We start from the raw sequence: 8257 nt of genomic DNA on the forward strand, positions 1-8257 counted from the left end.
TATTGAAATCGTCAATTGAACTTAAAACATCAAAACAAGCTCTAATTTCTCCAAGAACAAAACAGTTGACTTTTGACAATTTTAACTTTGACTCGCAAATTCGAATTCGTTATCAAGAATTGGAACTTGAGATTTTGCAGGAAGTTTAAGTAAATGATTCCTAACAACTCTACATTTTTAGTTTTTGAAATTTGTTTCGAATTCACGTTAGTGTATATCACTGTGAAGAACTCAAGAACTCAAAAATTGATTTTTAAATTAAGAGTGTTATAGGTTATGATTACAACATGAATTGTGTTGTAAATCATTCCTATAATCTTTATGGATCATCGAATTAACTGGAGATATCAAAACAAACTCGAATTTGATTCAAGAACACTTAGTTGATTTTGAAAACCAAAACTTTGACTCTCAAATTAGAAATTAATAGAAAGAATTGAGGATTGAAAACTTACAGATAGTTTAGATAGACGATTCCTAACATGACTGCATTATTACATTTTGAAAATTTGTTCTAAATCAAAATATGGTGAAAAAGATGAATGTACCGAGTGTCGAGCTTATTTTCTGGGTTTTCTTTGTTTTCAATTCAAATTGCAGTTTGTAACTTATATAGAGTGATTAGGTACATGATTTAACAGTTAAATTGATTTCCAATTGATTTGTGAAGTAGACTTGTAACAAACTGGAGACATGAAGTACGTAAATTATTTTTATGTGAAGAAAAAGAAAAAAATTGATAGTTACTTCTAACATAATGGGATTCCCTATTTTTATTTTTAATAAATATTAATAGTAAATACCCTAATAATATTAATAATAATTCTAATAAAATAACTAAATAATATCATAAAAATGATAATAAATAAAAATAAGAATTCGTTTAAATCATAAATAAATTTTAATCTTAATTATCTTGTACATTATTTTACATTTTCAATTCAAATGATTATTTTGTATTTTATTATTACAACTTAATATGCACTCTTATACTTATACATGTATATATATTTACATATTTATTTACACACAATTGTTCGTGAATCGTCGAAAATAGTCACAGTTTAAATGAATCTATATAAATAGTTCAAACATTTCGAGACTCAACATTACAGGCTTTGCTTATTGTGTTGGAACATATAAAGATTAAGTTTTAATTTGGTCGGAAATTTCCGGGTCATCACAGTACCTACCCGTTAAAGAAATTTCATCCCGAAATTTGAGTGGAATGGTCATGGCTGACAATAAGTATGTTTTCATGACGTATCCGAGCTAGAAATTAGAGTTTTATCATCAGTGAGTAATATAGGTAAAAAAAAATTTGATTACGCGAAGAGTATAATCGAAGCTATCACAAGAGAGGGAACTGATGACGTAGTTATGATTGATTTCCGGAATTCATGGGATTTAAAGAAAATCTTCGTAATAAGATTTGGTTCTTCGGCGATATAGGAAATCAGATCTTCTTTGATTAAATGCAATAATCTATTTCGATTGCTCTGTCGGATATTTTACTATAAATCCACTCCCTTCGTTTCCTTATTTTCACAGCTCACACCTTCCATTCTTTCTCCCCTGATTCATATTTTTAAAGCATTCATTAATATGCTCCATCCAGTTCTGATCCTTGATATACTCTTAACTTTCATATCTGTCATTCTTCTCTTTCATCTACCACCGGAGGATTATATTTACTTCTACTATTATCTTGGGGTTATAGTGTTTTTAATTTTCCCGTGCCTTTACGTGGCAATACGTATTGATATGCACAGTTTGTAATTTATGTGTTGTTGTCGAGCTTTATATTTTCTTTATATTCAAGAGTTCCATACTTTCGTCTCCTCTTCCCGACTTCAAGTCAAGCGAATAATGGTCCGGAATTCGTAGATATGGATTTTGAAATGAACATAGTTAATGTTCTAGAAGGAAATCGTAATGGCACGATCTTAATTTTTCAAATTACTAGAATATCTGAAAAGATAGAACTATTAAGAATATATGTTCTTGATATACTTGGAGATTGGGTAGAATGTAAGAGTCGTGTAACATGGCACATGATGACGTTATGATCTGTGAATCATCACGTTCCATTAGAAACTCAGCATGACTTACTGTAATATAATCACGTTGATCAAGTGTCATTATATTATACTAACTCATGCATCAGTTCCCAACATTACTTCAATAACATTCATATTTCAAGCTTGAAAGTTTACAGAATATAGAAACTAACAGTTTCTATATGATGTAACACTGATAGCACGAAGAGATTAATGATTTCAGATAAGAATTGTTATGAAAATATTCTCGGAAATATCAAAGATATTTATGATGATATTTTCAGAATTTCTGAGATCGAATGTTGATGAAGAAAATCCTTTCGCAAGGATTTAGAATAAATAAGGAGCAAGATATTCACTAAAGACTTCATTAGAAACAGAATCATCAGGGTTCTTTATGTACAAGTTTAGTCCTTGTGATTTGCTCAGAGTCTCCTTCATGGTTTGCTCAATTCGTTTTTCAGTACCAAACTTCCTTTTGAGCTTTTCCAACGTATCTTTTTTTTTTTTATCAAACTTTTGACTGTTAAAATCATCCATAGTTTTTGTTGCTTCATTCAACTTTTCAAAATTTAGAGCATTAATTCACAGACTGTGTGCTTTTCTGAATTTCAGAATGGAAGATCATAGTTCTAAGAGATAAATGTTATATGGATACATATAACTGTTGATGTGGAAACGTTGCGAGACTCAAAATACAAATTTGCTGATTCCCGGTAATTGGTATGGCAGTTCTCGTTACAAGATGTGGATGAGTATATGATAGGGTTTCAATGAATAAATATAATGATTTGTCAGAGAGATTTAAACCAAAAAAAACAACGAGGCTGCTGGTACGTCTTCTGGTAATATGGTGGAATATAAAAGAATTCTCCGTTATAAAAAGGGTAATTATATATATCAGGATTATAGTAAGGCTACTTCGAATGAAAAGTCGAAGTTGACTTGCTGGAGCTGTGACAAAATTGGCTACTTTGAAAAGGGATCGCAAAGTTATTTTTGCTAATAAATGCCAAAGGATCTGATGCGGCTACGTGTTAAACTTTTACTCAGTCGCCGAGAGTTTCTCAGTTGCATAACTATATGCATAAACCTTTCCTTCCGTAGATGAAGTGCGGTTGATTCATCCTATCGATTGAGGTGTTTTCAAGAATCATGAAAGGTTTAAATGCAGATTGTAATCGTCAAGATACAGATGAGGTTTAAGATGAGATCAAGTGGCAAACTTGAAGATATGTTTAGTTTCATATGTTATAATCAATATTTTAATTCATCTTAATTATCCAATGTCAACAGTCCATATTTGATAGTCCACAATTAACAGTCCGATAATACATATATAGCTTAATATATAATATCTGAATTAATTAATACGTATCGGGACCCGTGTACATGTCTCAGACTCGATCACAACTCAAAGTATATATATTATTATAGAATCAACCTCAACCCTGTATAGAGAACTCGATCATTACTGCATATAGAGTGTCTATGGTGATTCCAAATAATATATATAGATGCATCGATATGATATGTCAAAACCTTGTATACGTGTCCCGATATTTAAAGTGCGTAAAATAAATAACAGGAATTAAATAACGATAACTAAAGTGCGTAAAGTAAATAACAGAAATTAGATGACAATAAATAAAATTGCGGGAATGTAAATTGCGATAATTAAATTGCAATAAATAAAATGCGATAAATAGAATGTAATCAGTTAGCTAGGAACAGTTAGCTGGAATAGTTAGCATGGTTTCTTAACAAAATTCCATATTGTTAATTAGTCTGTTTCTAATCAATTTTTATTGTGTCCATTATTTCTTCATTATGCCACTTGTTGGATTCTGGTAAGTAAAAATCCAAATATGAAATTGAATTTGAATGAAAATGGTTATTCTGTGGTGAACGGATTCGTATATCGATAGATGTAGGTAGGATGGTAATCGACCGTTGAATCAGATTCGAAGACTGTACAATGTAACTTATTAAAATTAATGTGAAATCTTAAATATTTCTCGGGTATTACCTACCCGTTAAAATATTTTTACAATTAACAGTTTGTACGAAAGAATTTTTAATCACAATCTTTATGAAAATATATTTACATATATATTTTCTTCAGATGTAATTATGGATTTAATGAGTCAATGTGATATTAAACTCATCAGATTTACGATTAGAACTATGATACATAATCTCTAAAACATTAGAGTTTACATAATCGTCATGTCGAACGAAGATAAATGATGTAGAATGATTTGTGGAACGATAATTATACTCGAGATACAGAATGAGATGTTGAGGCATGGATTGTTGAAACTTGGGTTGTTGGTGATACTGGTGCCATTGGTGCTAAGGCTGGTGATGTTACCGGTGTTGATGATACTGTTGATGATTGCAAATTGTATACCGTGCTCTCTAAAGTTAATACTCGAGCTCGGAGTTCTCTAACTTCTTCTACTAACCCGAGTTGTTTATCAATGTGAGGTAGAGGTCGGATATCTTCTCTAGTTCCATTAATGGTAGTTTCAAGACGAAAAATTCTTGCAAATAGGGTATAAACGGTATTGCGAACGGGTTCGCCGGTGAGCGGGTCAAGTACTCCAAGGTTAGGTGGTAGATTTGATTCATGATATAGAGTACCTTCTTCCTTTCTCCATAGGGTGAGTTTGTCGCGAACCCATCCCCATTTTCTCCAGTAATCACGGTAGTTGATTGGTTGGTGTGCTCCTGTCACGCTGTCTTCGGAGTCAGAGGAACTTGGTCGATTCGTAGAGACCATCTTAAACGATCTCAGGAAAGATTTTTGGTATGAAGAGTTTAGTGGCATCAATTGATAGTTAGATGGTATTCTTAATGCATAATTTGCATAGATATATATAGTACCAGGATCCCTTAAATTAAGGAGAAATTTACGAGAGATACACTAAGATATGAATTGTCAGATACGCTAAGATATGAATTTTGTCTATACACTATTCATGCAGTCAATGCAGTAAAATGTGTCTAGACTAAGAATAATGAGTAGGTAATTTCCTAAGGATGATAAGCAGATGTTTTCCAATAAAAATGATAAGCAAAACTTTTGACATGCAGACACGGTCGAAGTCCAGACTCACTAATGCATCCTAACGACTATCAGTTAGGCACGCTAATGCAAGACCTGGTTCGCTAAGACCACCGCTCTGATACCAACTGTAGAGACCAGTCCTAATCCATCCGGACGAAGTCCATATCGATTACAAACGATTCACAATAGTTGATTACATCGCGAGGTAATTGACCTCTATATGATAAATTTTACAAACATTGCATTCGTTTTTAAAAGACAAACTTACGTTACATCGACAGTTGACAGGCATGTAAAGCATTTCATAATATATCCAAATATAATTGACTTAATAATAATCTTGATGAACTCAACGACTCGAATGCAACATCTTTTGAAATATGTCATGAATGACTCCAAGTAATATCTTTAATATGAGCAAATGCACAACGGAAGATTTCTTTCGTACCTGAGAATAAACATGCTTTAAAGTGTCAACCAAAAGGTTGGTGAGTTCATTAGTTTATCATAAAGAATCATTTCATAATTTTAATAGACCACAAGATTTCATACTTCCATTTCTCATAATCATACGTCCCATGCATAGAGACAAAAATATCATTCATATGGATTGAACACCTGGTAACCGACATTCACAATATGCATATAAGAATATCCCCATCATTCCGGGATCCTCCTTCGGACATGATATAAATTTCGAAGTACTAAAGCATCCGGTACTTTGGATGGGGCTTGTTGGGCCCGATAGATCTATCTTTAGAGTTCGCGTCAATTAGGGTGTCTGTTCCCTAATTCTTAGATTACCAGACTTAATAAAAAGGGGCATATTCAGTTTCGATCATTCAACCATAGAACGTAATTTCGATTACTTGTGTCTATTTCATAAAACAGTTATAAAAGTTGCGCATGTATTCTCAGCCCAAAAATATAAAGGGTAAAAAGGTAAATGAAACTCACAATACTGTATTTTGTAGTAAAAATACATATGACGACATTGAACAATGCAGGGTTGGCCTCGGATTCACGAACCTATATCAAGTATTAACACATTATAGTATAAATCAATTAAGTTTATATATTTGTTATGTATTAATTATTCTTATAATATATTATGATACTTATTTGATATTTAATTAATGTTATATCAATAATATTAGTTGAAACATAATTTTATGTAATATTAGTATATTTTATGTAATAATATATTTACATATATATCTTTTGTTTTGTAAAATTAATAATTGTAGAAATACCTAAGGATAATAATAATAATATTATTAATAATAATAATAATTTTTAAAAGTATAAAACTACCTTAGGAGTCAGTTTTAAAAAAATTGCACCAAGCCGGGCTCGAACCCGAGACCTCTCGTTCACTCATCAACACCCTTAACCATTCCTCCATTTCAGTTTTTCTGATTTATAATACAAACCCAAATACTTATCTATTACATGTTTCAACCCACTTCATCTTCTTCACCAAAATCTAAACAATCAAACAACTTCATTCTTAATAGTCAATCATCAAAATGGTTTTAGGACTTCTAAACAAACATGAAACAAAAAATAAAAATGTGTTCATGATATAAAAAAAATGAGAAAAAAAAAACAAAAAAATCCTACTGCTTGCTAGTAGCCAAGAAAAAAAAAATTTGTTTTCAATTTTGAATTCGTTTTGGACAATCTTTACAACATGAAACATGTTTCAAATCATTCCTAAAAACTATTGAAATCGTCAATTGAACTTAAAACATCAAAACAAGCTCTAATTTCTCCAAGAACAAAACAGTTGACTTTTGACAATTTTAACTTTGACTCGCAAATTCGAATTCGTTATCAAGAATTGGAACTTGAGATTTTGCAGGAAGTTTAAGTAAATGATTCCTAACAACTCTACATTTTTAGTTTTTGAAATTTGTTTCGAATTCACGTTAGTGTATATCACTGTGAAGAACTCAAGAACTCAAAAATTGATTTTTAAATTAAGAGTGTTATAGGTTATGATTACAACATGAATTGTGTTGTAAATCATTCCTATAATCTTTATGGTCATCGAATTAACTGGAGATATCAAAACAAACTCGAATTTGATTCAAGAACACTTAGTTGACTTTGAAAACCAAAACTTTGACTCTCAAATTAGAAATTAATAGAAAGAATTGAGGATTGAAAACTTACAGATAGTTTAGATAGACGATTCCTAACATGACTGCATTATTACATTTTGAAAATTTGTTCTAAATCAAAATATGGTGAAAAAGATGAATGTACCGAGTGTCGAGCTTATTTTCTGGGTTTTCTTTGTTTTCAACTCAAATTGCAGTTTGTAACTTATATAGAGTGATTAGGTACATGATTTAACAGTTAAATTGATTTCCAATTGATTTGTGAAGTAGACTTGTAACAAACTGGAGACATGAAGTACGTAAATTATTTTCATGTGAAGAAAAAGAAAAAAAATTGATAGTTACTTCTAACATAATGGGATTCCCTATTTTTATTTTTAATAAATATTAATAGTAAATACCCTAATAATATTAATAATAATTCTAATAAAATAACTAAATAATATCATAAAAATGATAATAAATAAAAATAAGAATTCGTTTAAATCATAAATAAATTTTAATCTTAATTATCTTGTACATTATTTTACATTTTCAATTCAAATGATTATTTTGTATTTTATTAATACAACTTAATATGCACTCTTATATTTATACATGTATATATATTTACATATTTATTTACACACAATTGTTCGTGAATCGTCGAAAATAGTCACAGGTTAAATGAATCTTTATAAATAGTTCAAACATTTCGAGACTCAACATTACAAGCTTTGCTTATTGTGTTGGAACATATAAAGATTAAGTTTTAATTTGGTCGGAAATTTTCGGGTCGTCACACGCGGCACCTTTGTCGCGGCGCGACATAAAGAAGGAAAAATAACCCTTCTTAACTCAAGTTCTGATCTGAATTTGCTTTGTTTGTCGCGTCGCAGCCCCATTCCCCACGGCGCGACATTGGCCTGTTCCTGGTCACTTTGTCAACCAATCACAAAATGAAGGTTCATACAACTAGCACACCTCGTTCACTATTCCTATCCACGTCTAAGCTTCGC

Source organism: Rutidosis leptorrhynchoides, chromosome 2 (genome assembly GCF_046630445.1).
Source record: "Rutidosis leptorrhynchoides isolate AG116_Rl617_1_P2 chromosome 2, CSIRO_AGI_Rlap_v1, whole genome shotgun sequence".
Classification (NCBI taxonomy): Eukaryota; Viridiplantae; Streptophyta; class Magnoliopsida; order Asterales; family Asteraceae; genus Rutidosis; species Rutidosis leptorrhynchoides.